Source organism: Aptenodytes forsteri, unplaced genomic scaffold, assembly GCF_000699145.1.
Source record: "Aptenodytes forsteri isolate BGI_AS27 unplaced genomic scaffold, ASM69914v1 Scaffold58, whole genome shotgun sequence".
In the NCBI taxonomy this organism is placed as follows: Eukaryota; Metazoa; Chordata; class Aves; order Sphenisciformes; family Spheniscidae; genus Aptenodytes; species Aptenodytes forsteri.
This window is the reverse complement of record NW_008794093.1, coordinates 1875089-1891400: the sequence shown is the minus strand read 5'-3', so window position 1 is coordinate 1891400 and position 16312 is coordinate 1875089.

Sequence of the window (16312 nt, the reverse complement as noted above, 5' to 3'; positions counted from 1 at the left end):
GCCTGGAGAAAAGGAGGCTGAGGGGAGACCTCATCACTCTCTACAACTACCTGCAAGGAGGTTGTAGTAAGGTGGGTGTCAGTCTCTTCTCCCAAGTATCTAGCGATAGGACAAGAGGAACTGGCCTCAAGTTGCACCAGGGTAGGTAGACTGGATATTAGGAAAAATTTCTTCCCCAAAAGCAAACAAAGTTTGGCAGCAAGAAGCAGCTTACAAAACTGGGACTGCTTTCACTTGTTGGTATCTTTCCTTTTTATTTCATGGAAGTGGTTTGATAGGCAGGCTAAGATCTCATAATCCAGAAGTGCTTGATTATTAAGTGTGAAACTTTAGTTTAAAGGGTCCTGACTAACTCAGAACAGGCAGGGCCTCACTGCAAGTTAGGTCACATAGGATATAGACATGCAAAGTTTAGAAGTTAAGAAAATTAAGTCCCTTAATTAATAGCAAGAACAATCAAAAAACAAGCAACAGATTCGCTCTCCTTCAGCTAAGTACCCCACAGTTAAAATGACAGCAAGGAAATGGGTCCTTTATCTCACCACGGAGGCCCTTACCCCAAATAAATGTGATGTACAAAATAAAGAGGAGAAAAAAGGAAAGTTAATGTCAAATACTGATATGAGATTATTAATGAACACGATCATATAGAAACATCTAATGACCATCCAGAACAGGATTCTATTGAGAAAAGCATTATGCAAAATGGGTGATAGATAATTCCTTCTAAGGTGTCTGTAGTCTTACTGCCATACCGGCCAACAGGGCTGTAACGGTAGCAATTCAGTCTAACATCCTGGAATCAGAATTTTTGCTGGAATCAGGACAGGTTTCCAAGCTTTTCCATTTTAAAAATTGAGGAGTTCAACAATTATTTATTTAGAGAATACTTAATTATTTAAAACATAATTCTGACAGGAAAAGCTTTTGTAAATTTCTCACCTTGAGGCTGCTGTTGCCTCAAGCCTCTTTGATAAGAAAAACTCCCAGTCCAGGCTGTATTTCTTACGATACACTAGCACTATAAGACATTCATGACATATAAAAAAATTCAAATGAGAAGGACTACAGTAAATCAGAAGGGATTGTCAGGGCCCAGAGGGCATTCACAGGCCATAGTGGCCCTGACCAGCCCCCCCAGGCCTCCACCTCTGCCTCTGACCCAGGACCCTATGTCAGTGCCCTGATGGGCACCGCTGAGCCAGGCCTGAGCTGTGGGCCAATGTCCCAGACTGGCCTCAGCCCATCCCTGTCCCCTCTGACCTGCCTGGTGGTCAGAGCTGGGGCTGACCAGATCACCCTACTAGCCCAGGGGGCAGTGTAATTGCACATGGCTCCCAGTCCTGTCCCTTTGGGAGCCACCAGCCTTCACCATACCCTGACAGAGAGGCAGTTTGAGTGGTGAGCTCAGTACAAGTGGGAGATTGGAGCCCAAACTACTGACTCCAAACTACATCTTCATCAAGCTTCATCACCCAGATTAATGTCCAACTGAGAAGAAACAAAGTCTTTCAAAACAAACAGACAAACAAACAAAAAATCAATTTTAAATGAAACAAAAACTTTAAATTTTAATTTTACTACTCCAATGTCTGGTTTTCTCATTATCACATCATCAAAACTTATTATGACAGAAAATCACTAATTATCTGAAGAGTTAATAACAAAGACATTCCTGTTCAGTTGGAATTCTGAAAGCAACAAGACTTTTCCCCATATCTTTTCCCCAAATCAATCTAAATGCTAAAAAACCCCTGCCTATTACATGGTCTTTATTTCCATATATTCTTTTATTTTGCTCCCATTAAAATACAGTAGTGTCCTGGAAGCAAGGTGAAAGCCTTGGAAGGACAACCCAAAGGTGTGAAAGGAGGTCAGGGTGGAATAGCTGACTCCATATCTATCTCTATACGATTTCTGCTATAATTCTATTTCCCACTAGCATATCACCCCCCCACACCACCACACAAATGATACAAATTTTTATGATCGACACCAGTTGACTATGGCATTTGTTAAAGTTATGACAAACCTTGCACCTCTCTTTTTCTGGTGACTGAATTTCATTATATCGTGAAGAAATTATAAAGCACTCATGGCTTGAATAAATGTGAGAGGTTCAAGGTAAGGTTGATTAGAAGTAGACATTGGGACCAAAGTGAAATGGTAAGAAGAGTCAAAGATTGCTATGGGACTTTGTTAGTTTTCCTCAAATTTAGCTGGGAATAGCCAAGAGGCTACCAGGCTGGCAAAGGGCAAGATGGTTAATACTAGAGATTTATAAAAAAAAAAATTAAAAAAAAAATTGGAAAACACATCTAAAGAAACAGTTTCTGAAAGGTCTAGTAATTAAGTTGGTCACTTTATATTGTGGGCCTAATTCTACACACAAGAGAAGCACCTCTGCCCTCTGAACAACAATCAGTCTTTCACTCTGTAAACACCCTTGTTTCTTGTGGAGATAACCTCATTCTGTGGAAGCTTGGAATATGTTAAAATAGCACAGATATTCTGAAACTGGATGAACTTTGTTTTTCAGCAGTGTGAATGGGAACGTTATATTACAACAGTACTTCCAGTTGATGACTCCGATTTTGTGTTTTATAGGTTTAACCCAATTATCTTTGGATTCACACTCAGAAAAGGAGGAAATTCAGACTAAAATAATTCTTAGCTCCTTAAGATTCACAAAGTTACGTTTTATCCCACGCTGGTTGTAATGCATTTTTATTCTTAAGTAAGGGAATTTGATCAGAGGTTGATTTATCTGTAAACTCCAGAAGATATTTGCTGGGAGGTGAATTAATTTTGATTATCATCATGTCACCTCTTACCCCAGGATCAGTAAATCTGGGTGTGAATGAAGAGTGCTTCTCTTTGTTCCTCTCCTGATCCAGAATGCTGGTAGCTTATAAAGAGTTTGCACACTAAGGAGCTGAGTGAGATAGTCAGAGTTCTGGCACATTTTTCTTAAAGAACAGTTTGGGTTGTATTGAAATTTGCTTACCTTTCTTCAAGCCTATTTAATGTGGTTTATTTTTGTAAAAGAGAGGAAAAATGCATTAAATTGAAAAAAAATAATCCATGAAAAGGAGGATTTAGAAAATCATTACAATTCATAACAGAATAGTGTGTTATTACCATTGTAGAAGTAACAAATATAGACTAACTGAATAGTAAATTTGTAGAATTGCTGCTGCTCATGCATTCCCACTTTACGAGTACTCCTCTCTAGGATCCCAGAAAGTGAATTTCTGCTATGGAAGCAAGAGGCATAAATAGGGTTTAAATCAAACAGGTAGGACCTTCCTACTTTTTTGTAGTAAACACTGAAAAGAATATATAATATTATTTTTTGAAGGTTTTTCCTGTGCCCTAGGCTTAAATCAAGGTGGTTGGCACTGAAAGGCAAGGCCATTCTGGCATACCAACCCAAACCCGTCATTGAATGTTGTACACTCAACCTTCAAAATGGCTGAAGTGTTTAAACATAAAAAAAGTGAACAAGCAAACAAACGAAAACAAAAAAAAAACAAAACTAAAGTAAAAAAAAAAACAAAGAGGGGAATGAAAAAGACATACAAAATTTAAAAGCATTGATTGTCTTAAACCAGAGGGAGGGCAATCCAGAGTCTACATAACTGATCTCACTCCCATAGGATAAAAACACATTTAATCTATATTTGCGTTAGGACTAGTCAAGAGTTTTTTAAATAGAGCTCCTGCAGATGCTTGAAGATATCAAGACATTAATCCATATTTTCTTTTTTCTGATCTGAAGATCTTTTCTGTTTGAGAAACAACTGGAAAAACAGCAACAGACATTTGGACATTTTTCTGCCTCTCAGAACAGAGGCACCTTTAATTTGTGATCTTTGAGGTTCTCCACAGATGGGCTCTGAGACAGGTACCCAGTGCACAGGGGTGATGACACAGAAATGATGAAGATTCAAGGGGCAATTATGCAACACATTACCAGAAACACCCGAGCTGTGGATTTAACTTTGTCCTCTAATTAAAATGAGGAATGAAGTTTTCTGAGCTCTCAAACAAGCATGCAAAACATTAGCATTAACTAACAAGTGAAAATTTGACTTACCCAGTCAAGAGGTTATCACAGGTCAGACCAGCATGGATCGTATCTGCCACAGACCACCTGACATAGAAGAGGAGACAAATGAAACCCCGTGATTGCATCTGGAGTGCCATGTCCAGTTCTAGGTTCCTCAGTTCACGAGAGACTTGGTCAGATCAAATCAAGTGCAGTGGTGGTCCACAAGGATTTTTAGTGGGCTGGAAACTGTGATGTGCAAGGAGAGGCTGAGAGTTGGATTTGTTCGGTCTGGAGAAAGGGAGACCTTATTGCCATCCACAGCTACCTAATGGGAGGGCGTAGAGAAGACAGAGGCAGACTTTTCAGTGATGCAAGACAATAGAAAAAGCAGCAATGGGCACAAGCTGGAACATGGGAAAGTCTGATTAGATAGGGGAAAAAAATTTCACCGTGTGGGTGGTCAAACTCCAGTTGCCCAGAGACTCTCTGGCTTTGGAGGTATCCAAAACTCAACTGGACAGGGCCAGATGACCCCTGGAGGGTCCCTTTGAACTTACATTTTTTCTGTGATCTTATGATCTTTATGAACTCATGGAAACAAGTCCTGTAAAGGCCCAGCAGACATTTCTTTTTAAAAAAGCTAAAAACATGAAGAGAGAAAATCTAATATATTTTCTATTGAAATATTCCAGCTCTGTGTCTCAGGTGTTGAGGGTATCAACAGTATGGATGGAGGAATCAGATCTTTTCTCTGCCTCTGAAATGACTGCCTTGGGAGGGAATACAGAACATGATAAGGAGAATGGAAAAGACAGACTAATCTCAAAAATAAAATATAAACAAAATGAACACAAAAATATTTAATCTGGCAATATGGGTTCAAATTTTATTAGCATGCCCTAGCTTGGCATTTGACACTCACTTTCTATGATGACTGAAGTTATTCCTTTGAGATAATTTTATTTCTAATTTAACTCAGATGCTCTTATAGTTCTATACAGCACCTGCTTTATATCTCAGCTTCTCACTCTAAGGGAAAAGAGAGAGAATGATTTTTAAAAGCCAAATTTTAAATGCCAGAAAAAATTAACATACAAATGGGAGCAGATGTTGCTTTCATAAAGGTTCACAGCACACACACAAAAAAGTCAATATTACACACTGCAGAAAGTTTAACCTCTCTTCTTCCTTTCATTCCATTTTGGAAATAATTTTAAGTACACCATTGGTTTTGGGATAGATGGCCATCAGTTTTGTAGTCTAAGTCTGTCTTTCTTTTTCTTTCTCTCATTATATTTACTCCCAAAGAACCAACCCCATTTCCTCCTGGGCGTGTCCTAATCGAGAATCACTAAATGGCTTATTCCTATGTACTGCAACTAATTTCCAACTTAATTCCGAATGCCAATATTTGAGTTACGGGCTGTTAGGTGTGGGTGGCTTTGTCTGCAATCTGATAGTCTGACCCAGATCTAATTCATATACAATACTCTAGTGAAGTCTTGAGGAACCTCTATATATTTTCTGCTTTTTTAATGGTGAAAGGAATCTTCAGTTAAGCCTTGTCATACAAATACAGCATCTGACTAAAAAGCCTACTGCAGGTTGTAATTACAATTGATTATATGATTAGGATAAAGTACTTAAAGAGCACTGCCTGAATAATTATTTGAAACTTGGACCAGGATCTCTCTTGAATTTGGAGAGGGTCGGTGAGCTTCCTTTGTTTATGATATATTCCACATAGTCAATGTTCTGGCTTGGGTCAGAACCAGAACTGAGAACATAGGTAGGAAGAAGAGATGTAGGTGTACTGCACTTGGTGTATTTTGGAAGAATGGTATCCGGGCCATCAGAAATGCAAAGAAGTTGAAAGAAAATGAAGAGGGAATTTCACTGTGTGCCAGAGCAGCACAGAGCACTCAATTAATATCACACAGGATCTCTCTGACAGTGGCTAGGACATGATGAAACATGATATCCCATGGTTGGATGGGATGATAAGCCACAAGACTTCTTTTTTTTCCAGTCCTATCTATTAGATAAAGGTCCCCGTCATGAAGCTTTGAATCCCAGACGTTTAGCATTCTTATGAATGGATCTCAATGAACAATTATAAATTATCCTTAGATGTGTCTCACCTCTTTCTGAAGCCTACGAGGATAGGATAGGTTACTTATACCTCATCCTGACTATCTCTACATCTTGTGTGAGGAAAGACAGAGCAAAGGCAGAGCTGAGAAACCAACAGGTGCTGTATTGGTTTCTGTCAATAGCAATCTTAACAAGGTGGCTAAGAAATAAAATCACAAATAGGTGATTTGTCAGCAACAAATGCAGACATTTACCAAATGTTGACAAACCAATCTTTGTGCAGCTTGACCCAGGGCCAACTGAATTCACTTCTGTCTTCACCTGATACTTTCATGGTCCTGCAGCCCAAGCCAAACTCCTTGACTGTCCACTGAGCCAGGATTTGACTCAAACATTGGCTTTTGTCTGGAGTGGGCCAAGTCACTCTCTAGACAGGAAAGCTTAGGCACAGGAAAACTGAGCTGGGACATGGAAAGAGTAACCTGGTATGGTGGGCAGTGTGGATGCAATTGTTTTAAACCACCTGGCTCTGTGAACTCAAACCCAAACTCAAGGCCCAGAAGTCAAAGTCCTATAGACAAAACTAAAGAGATTCCCACTGAATTAAACTGGTTTTTAATTAAGCATGTGATATGGAGTGCCTCAAGACTCTACTCCCAAACACTCTTCTGTTGACAAACCATGTATTTGTGCTGGCTAGCAGCTTCCTAAAGACCTTGTCACCTGCAACACCTTTACAACTTTTCCCTGTCCCACAAGTGCTGCAGAGGTGGGCATGAAATCATTCTCAGAGATGGTGAGTGTCTTTCTGGGTAGAAAAAACTTGTTTTCATGGGTCATTAGATAAGGCAGGCTACCACCCTAACCACTGGAATCCAGATTGCTTCGCCTATACAACAGAATCACAATTGTGATTTATATCCCATGTGTGAACCTGAACACAGACAACTACATCCATGTACTATAGCAACATTCTTCTCTCACAATCTTTAAAAAGGTGGTTTCCAACTCCCCAAATAGCAAACTGTGAAGCTTATACTAGAGGTATCAGCTGATTCAGTATGTCTCTGGCCCTCAAATTCTAACCTAAACTGAAATATTCTTCCTTTACCAGTAAACAAATTGGAGAATGCATTACTTCTAGTCCCTTAACAATGGATGATTGGATTTTCCAGTTCCTGCTGACATGACATCCCTACAAGCAAGACTTACATCTCTGTAGGATTTCCTGTGAAAATAAGCAGATAAATAATTAAACATGTTTGCGTAGTAGAAGTTAATGAAAACAAATCAGGAAGCATTCCTGAGCATGGAACTGGTGCAGGATTTTGTCTTTTAATCATTATGAGCAGAAAGGAAACAGAGGGGAAAGGCACCAGAGAAAGAGTAGAAAGTTAATTAAAACGCACAACCTTCTGGTGTTTCCAAATTACATATTGACCTGGGGCAAACTTCCAGTTTCATCCACCAGGATGTTCTGTAAACATAGACTTACAAAGGGCTTGTTTCTCTAGTATCATATAGAAAGGCTCCTTTTTGCCAGTTGAGTAATTTAAACAGGTGGAATTGTGCATTATGCTATCTACCAAGTTAATTTGTAATCTTCTTTCACCATTGTATCTAGAAATTGTTTTATTTTCCTCCAGAAAATGAGCCAGTTTCTAAACTTTTCACATAAATGAAGCTGGCTTTGGAACACATAAAACCACAGTTGCATGTGACAGTCCTGCCAGCAGCTCTAAGGTAGATCATGTTTTCCAATTTAAATATATTAATTTTTTATCTCTACCAATCTAGACACTCCTGCAAAAAATACAGATTTCTAAACATTCACTATGACATTTCTTAAAGATCACATCACTCAATCCCTTCTATCATCAATCACTTCAAAAATCAACCATTAGAAATCCTCAAATAGTAATGTATATCTTATTTGGGGAAATGTATCCCAGGGAGGCTGTGTTCATTAAGGCTCTTGGTGTCATTAATACTCCTCTCATGAGTTCTGGCTGAGCTGTGTTTCTCTACTTACTCCAAGGATTCAGACTGAAACTTCCTTGTTCAGCATCCAATGGGTCTCTTCCGTACTTGCAAGCATCCACAGAATTATTCAGGAACAATAAACATAAATTCATAGAAGTTATATTTTTATTTGTGTGAAAACAGTTCTAAACAAAAGAAAAATATGTCATCATATGTAACTATGACACTGACTCGGTTTACTCACTGGATGAATATAGACAATAACTCAAAAAACATATTAGTCTCATCAGCTTGCCCTCCTTCCACAAATAAGCCCAGAACTCTTTCTGATCACTGAAACAAAATATTGAAAACAGATCATATCTCACGCTCACCCCAAATTATATGTTTTTTACTTGCTCCAGTTTGATGGGGTTCTGGTATAGTATGCGCATATCTAGCAACACGTTTCTGCTCGTAGACAAAGCCATCTCCCAATTCTTTGCTTTGCCTTTGTTTTATACAATCAAAATCCAGTTCTCAGGGTGCAAATTAAAACAGCAACCCTAACTGAAGTTTTTCCTGAAACAGTACTAAAGTCTTTATATAAGGCAATTCCAAACATGATGATAGTTTTTTGGAAAACATTATGAGTCACAGTTGTTTATCTGTTTCTTTTCCTTCTGTAAGAAGCATTCAGACAGTTTTTCACCCACGTTCCCCCCCCCCCCCCCCCCACCCCCCTCCAAACCCCCCCCGCCTTGCCTGTGCTAGGTAACTGAGTGAGATTGAATAGCTTAGAAACAGACCTTTATATTTCTTAAATGATTTGGAAGTCCATCTGCTGAAACGCTTGAATGTGTTACAATAAATATAAATAAATAAATAACATGCTTATTAGCTTCGTGCAAAATCTGAAACCCTAGAATCATGCATGAACATGAAAGGAGATATAAGTGATAATGCTTTCGTCTCACCTCTTTTCCCATGCTTTTTCTCTGCCATGTGCTGGATATGGAGCCTAAGCCCTGAATCACGTGTGCATCATATACATATTAAGCACAATAAACCTGTAGGGATCTTTTCCTTTGCTATGCCAATTACCTGCCTTGAACAGTGATGCATATTAACAATTCTTAGGGCTCTACACTGAATGAACTGGGGAAATCAAATCTGTATTTTAAGGAATATTTATTAGTCTTGTTTAACAGAGGTTAAGATTATTTTTGTTCTAATTTGGATAAGCTAAAAAGTATAATAGTACCAAAAATATCTACAGATGGAGAATGTCAGTAGTGCTCCAAACAACACTTACTCATTTGGAGATTAAGGAAGTGACTGGATTCTACCCAGGCTAATTAATAGTAATCTACAAAATCATTCAAAGGCTTTGCTCTGTCTCAAAAAATGCCTGCTCTAATTTCTTTCAAACTCAAACTATGCAGCCAACAAAATTTGAAACCCTAGGAAAGATGGCATTACTAAAAACAAAACAAAAAGCCTAAGCACAGTTTACGTGCTTTACTATGTATACTTTTTAAGTGCAACAGGATGAGTTGTTGATTAACAGTGGAGCTGAATTAGCAAGACAGACATATATAAATGCAATATAAATTGTGGTTGACATTCTAAAATACAGAAAAGGAAAAAGAACGTACCAGGAATGTATTATTTGTTCATATTGTTTTTCAGCTTTCTGAAATAGAAAGTTCAAACCTAGCTCCAGTGAAAACACACACAAAATTATGAAAAATCTATGACTATTATACATATGTAATTATATGGTTATAAAATTATAAACATGTGCAGAGAAATATACTCAGAGAGACATATAGGCTTTAACCATATTAGTTTTATCTCTTTGGAAACATACTTAGTATGAAATTCCTCATTTTACTGATATAAGTAAAACAGCAAATTTACATCATATAGTTACTGTATTTTATATTTTATTGGGCCAAATTTGGTATTGCAAGCAGAGGTAGCATGCTGAGCACATTACATCCGTGGTCATAAGAAACCTAAAGTGTACTGCCTTGAAGTCAGACAAGAAGTGTAGCAGATGGAAGATAATACATGAAAAGTGGTTGTTTCGTGGAATGGGGTGATCCCAAGAGTGGCATTGGGCAGAAAGACAGCATGTACCTGCTTGACACATGGCTCTTTCTGGGACTACATGCCCTGGGAATCCTGTAACTCAGTATTTTGCCCTGTCTTCTCCTGACTAAGAAAAGAGAGAAAAGAATCTCTGCCATAGATTTGGAAGGAAGGAAGGCCATATTTGGGGGAAATTAAAATTTTACTGAAGTTGGCTCCCCTCTAATTGTATTATAATTGCTCTGGGCCAACTTTAAAAAGAGGCTGTCCCAGAGGGAAGAGGCACCAGAGAAAGAGAGTGATAATAGAAGAAAATGTATCTGAGGTGTGTAAATGAATGTCCCTGAAAATTAATAAAGGAAGTAGAGGAGGATGGATGTCAGTGTCTCAAAAATGCTGCAACGTAAAAATATAATAAAAAGGGAATTATTACCTTGGGAGTGACTAAAAACAATATAAGATTCTTTAAATATATAAAGGGAAAGAAATAAAGGGCTGAAACCTAAAATAATTAGCCCACTAAGGGATTAGGGAGAAACTTAATATGAAGTGAACAGGATATAGTGGGAAAATTAAATGAGTTTTGCACTTCTTAGTATTCATGAGGGAAACCTGAGGTAAAATAGTATAAATAAAAGGAACCATATTTTCCAACTGCTGAGTGGCACAAGTGAAAAGATATCATTTCAGAAGAAGACTTGGGTAAGATAAAAATCACTAAAGCCAGATAAAGCTTCAAGAAAATGGGTTATCCCTTCAATAACTGAAAGGAACATAAGAGGAAATAAGTAAAAGATTGTGGAGATTCTTTTGAGAGAAGGTATGTACAGCACTGTAAAAGAAAAAGGATATTCATATCACTCCTTTAGAAAAGAAATAGTGAAATAGTAAAAGAGTAGCTTAATACAGAGATTCACAAATCCAGCTATGATGATACACAATGGAGAAATGCAAGATGAAAATGTTAAATGTACCTCTTTTATCAGTATATGATTGTCTTTCAGGAATTAATTCTTTAAAGTTCTGTTTTCCAAATATACTCCCCACAACAGTATAATTATTTTAAAATTACATATATTTAGTTATTAGGAAAAAAAAAAGCAGTAGAATAAAATCAGAGAGAAGAAAATTAAAGACAAGAAATCCTTCTATTTTTGGTAATTACAAATCTGAACATCAGAAATAAAACCAGTCCATTCAGACTTTTGCAGTCTTTTTGGTCCTAATTACATGCCATTATTATACAGCACACAGAAGAAATAATCTCCAGATATTCTCTTTTGTATTGTCAATTTGGCACTCTAAAGCAATTACTGTGCACTCAAAGTATATTATTGATAAACAATAATGTTAAAAGAATAATAATACATCATTCCTATACGAAATCCTTTATAAACAGAACCTCATGGCATGAAGTGATAAAATGGGTATTTTGCCAAAAGAAAAATAAGATAAATGAAGTGACTTGTCTACAATGACCCCACAAATTGTACTGGTTCCAGTCTAGAACCTCAACTACAAGGGTATTTCATCTTCAGGAAAAGATCTATAATCAACCTCTGATGATTCTTCCAATGATAATGCTAGGATTTGTTTACTGTTTCAATGCCACTGTGGTCAAAGACTTGCCTTTCCCATTAATTATTACATTCATAATGTTTATTAAGATGCAGACACTTATTCAAGTGGCCATGATTAAATCATTTACCACGTAAGTACTGCAATTGCTGTCCTAAAACCAATTGTATAAGTCATTGTCCGAAAATATCAAGTGGTTACTGTGTAAATCCAGACCATACTAGTGCTTTAAGACCATATTCATTATATGAAAACCATAAATGTTTTTAAAAATCATAGGTTCTTATTCCATTTAGCTCAATATAGAGTGCAATGCCTAACTACTTTGGGATTGAAGTTGGGACTAACCACTCCGCAAAACTGGTTTTAGGTTCTGGGAGATATAAACACAGACTACTGGGGGGCAAGAGTGAAATTAATTAATAATAAGCCATAAATTATATAATTATCATTACTTATAAACAACTTGAGCAGACATGTAGTACAAAAGGATATTTTCCTATGGTAAAAAATTTCTATGAAAAAAATTTCTATTTAAAAAAAATGCTTTTGTAGTTGCATTATTGGAGTAGGACAATGGCTATAAATATGTACGTTCTGCCAATTATAAGAGAAAAAAGTCCAGCAACAAGATCCAGAAAATGTTCAGGTTTCTGCATCTAAAATTAAATCCTACTCTTCTTATTTCACAAAAATTAAATGTCAACTGTGAAGTGGAAATTATTTAAAAAAACAAAATCCTTTTCCATCAGGTTGGTAGATACCTGCCTCTATGAAACTTGAGAAATTACATCAGAATACAACCTGCTTCTTCAAAAAGAAGTAACATTACTAATTGTTCATTTAATAGGTCTTATTTAGTAGCAAGAAATGTATCTTCAGAAAATCCAATCTGCAAATGTAACTTTTCCTGATGTTAGTACAATTTTGTTTGAATGTAGGAAAAGAAATAGAGAATTCATCTTTTCATTTATACTTTATTCTTAAATAATATTCTAGCTGCAGGTGTTGTAATGACCAATTTCTTGTCTTTTTTTTTTCTTTTAAGAAATTAACCTGAGCAAGACAAAGAGTACTTTGAAAGTCCCTTTCAGAATCCGTTAGACGCCCTATGACATTTTTCTATGATTTCACCTGTAACTCAGAGATCAATTGATCGGCAGAGTGATTACTTCACGCATCTGTAAAATTTTCTGCAACACGGATCACAGAAAGACTGCAAAGTGAGTGGCTTGTTCCACAAAACCCCATGTTTTGTAGCCTGCAAGTGGGCATTTGTCTTATCAGCAGCTCAGATCACAGCACTGCTGCTTTATTTCCCTTGGCTATGCCTTTCATGGAGACTGTCAAGGTAACCAACCTCCTACATTGCTGGCCGCTGCCCTCCTAGAACTGGCATCCAAAACCCAGAAAGTTATAGTTATTTTATAAGTACCTATTATTTGTCTTATTGCTCATGTATTTTGGTAATTCAAGCATGCAGTCCTAGGTTTCGGCTAGCATAAATTAACGACCTTTGCTCAAAATATTTTATGAATACTTTCAGTCAATTACTTTTTATTATTTCCATATCTGTACACATTATGAACTGGTTCTCAGGTAATTAATTTTAATGGCACCATGCATAAATGGGAAGTCTACCTTCTGAAAGGAGGCATTTGGTGCTTTTTTTCAGGTTTCGCTGTAGTAACAGAAATGATGTTCTCACATCACAGGAGCACAGGCTGCCATGAGATTATTAGGAACAATATATCTTACTGATTTCCTGGCTAAACCTGAGGGGTGACCCACTTCTTCAGAGAAGTAGTCACAAATGAGAAGCAAAGAAGTTGTATCTATCCTGTATTCTTTCTTCTCCAAATGCATTTGCAGCCTTACTGCAGTTTAACCAACCAACCTGGTACATTATGGACATGAATCACATCCTAGGATTTCTCTCTCTTTGAGCACCATGTAGCACACATTCCTGCTGCAGTTAGTAGACCAGATCACAGCAACAGTCAGGTTTTCAAGGATGAAAACAAGAGGGTTTGGAAAGGTAATTGCAGATCACACCTATACTGGCAATTATCTTTTTCTAAACCCTGCATATACACTGTATACACACACATATACATGTATATACCTGTAAACATATATATATGCGCATGTACACACACACAGGCACACCTATAAAAACTATTTATTGCTTCAAACATTGCATATCTACATTGTAATTAGAACTGGGGTGGGGAGGGGGAAAGGACAGAATTCCAAGAGGAGTTTGTGGAGGAATAAATTTGACTGTTTCCTATCCTGTAAACAGAGATTGTTCCTTTTATGAAAAAGTTTAACTGAAATGGTTTCCTATGAGATGAGGGGACTGGATTGATGATTTAGAAGGTCTTTTCCAATCCTATGCATACACTTATGAAAAAAAAAAAAGTCTAAATAGGATATTTTTAGCTCACAGAAGAAGCTGCCAGCCTGGCAGATCTCCCTCGGAGGAAGGTGTATGAAACCTGGGATCTGCAGCTCCCTGGAGAACCAAAGTGCTCAGGGGGAATCTGAGATTGGCATTGGCCTGGGTTGAGGTGAAATTTATAAATAATCTTTTGAAATGTTGTGAATGGTCCTTCTGATTGATGATATAGAAGGTCTTTTCCAATCCTATGCATACACTTATGAAAAAAAAAAAAGTCTAAATAGGATATTTTTAGCTCACAGAAGAAGCTGCCAGCCTGGCAGATCTCCCTCGGAGGAAGGTGTATGAAACCTGGGATCTGCAGCTCCCTGGAGAACCAAAGTGCTCAGGGGGAATCTGAGATTGGCATTGGCCTGGGTTGAGGTGAAATTTATAAATAATCTTTTGAAATGTTGTGAATTAGGTCCTTCTGATTTTTTTTTTTTGTAGATTTACTTACATAAAGTTTTCACTTATCTTAAATCTGTTGCTTAGTGCCTATTAACTTTAGGATTTGAGCCTCTGTCCATGTGCTAGCAGAAGCAGTCTCCTCTCCATGTCTGGCAAGGGCTGTATCAGTCTTCTCTGCCTTTCGGCAGATATTGCAGTCAAAGAGAATCTCATTTTTACACAGGCACTGAAATGCTAATTCACTTTCATTAATGACCTGATTTCTGTCCTTCCACAGTGTGCTGAAGCTGATTCATACAGCTCCTCCACGCAGGAGGGAGCAAACTTCTATCTCGAAGGGCCCTAGGTAGGAAGGTAAAAAGGTAATGAAATTTTCTTTTTACCAGGAAAGTAAAGAAAATCTGTGCAAGGCAATCAGTGACCAGGCAGCCCATGGAGAGTGTTGCAGATGCCACTAGGCACCGCTACAAACTCTGATTTCCTAATAGCTGAGCAACTTGTAATTCCTACATTAAGCCAGCAACCATTAAGTCTGTTTCAGGTACAGTATATCTTTCTGAGTATTTCTTTCAAAACCCTATTAGTTAGAGGCTGCTTATGCCCTGAAGGTTGAAAATTTATTATCCCTTCCAAGGTGTACGTTTGTTTATTTATTGAGGTAGAGGAAATTAGTCTTTGTTTAGTCATGACTATGGCAACTATGACAACACATAGATCACTATAATTATCGAATTGATTTCTAAATTCTGCAGAGCTCTTGGCCTCAGTGATATCTTGCAGTTTTAAAAGGAGGGCTAAGTTATAATGAGCAGCATGTGTCTTTAAATTTTTTATATAACATTTCACAATAATTCAACAGAAATTACTTATTTCCCTTTCTGATATGTCCTTGAGAACAAGGTTAAATAGATAACCCACTGGTTTTAAGCACTTATAGCTGTTTCCTGGGGGAAATGAACACCTGCTGCTGCTAAATTTATCTACTTGGTCATTTCCTAGTGAAGTTGCTACATGTTGTCATGTTCAAGCAGCCACTCTGGACTTAAGAAATTGTGATGGTATGTGTGCATTAACCCTGGCCTACTCTGATGCTTATGTGTGTAACTAATATGCCATAGGGTTCTGATAATTTTTCTTTCTCTTTTTGCATTTTTCTCTATAGAAATACTGTGAATGCTAATCTCTTCTGCACAAGTCTTTTTTTCTATCATTCATTTATCAGGTATGAGATGTTCCCTTTACAGTAGTTCTTTTACCAATACATTAGAAATTATACTAACACTCATTATTTTCCCACAGCAGTTAATGAACTTTAAATTCTGCCAAGAGAATGACCATCAATTCTATTATATGTAACAAGCTTAACGTTATCTAAACTTTAAAATACTCCATTTATATTTACCTGCATGAAACATTCTAGGTCTCCATAAGGGTGCATTTAGAATGAACTACATTGAAATTACATTAAGAAAATACATATTGTCAGCAAAAAATAAGCTGTAAAAAAGAACAATTTATTTCTTGTTTTGAAAGTACTCAGATACTTTCTTTTCTCCTGTGATCAATCTGCTAAGATTTTTAGTGTTGGGATTTCAATAATACATCAACTATTTTCTGTGAAAAGATTCTTTAAAAAAAATCTGATCTGAAAAATAAAGGGTTTTCACTACTGA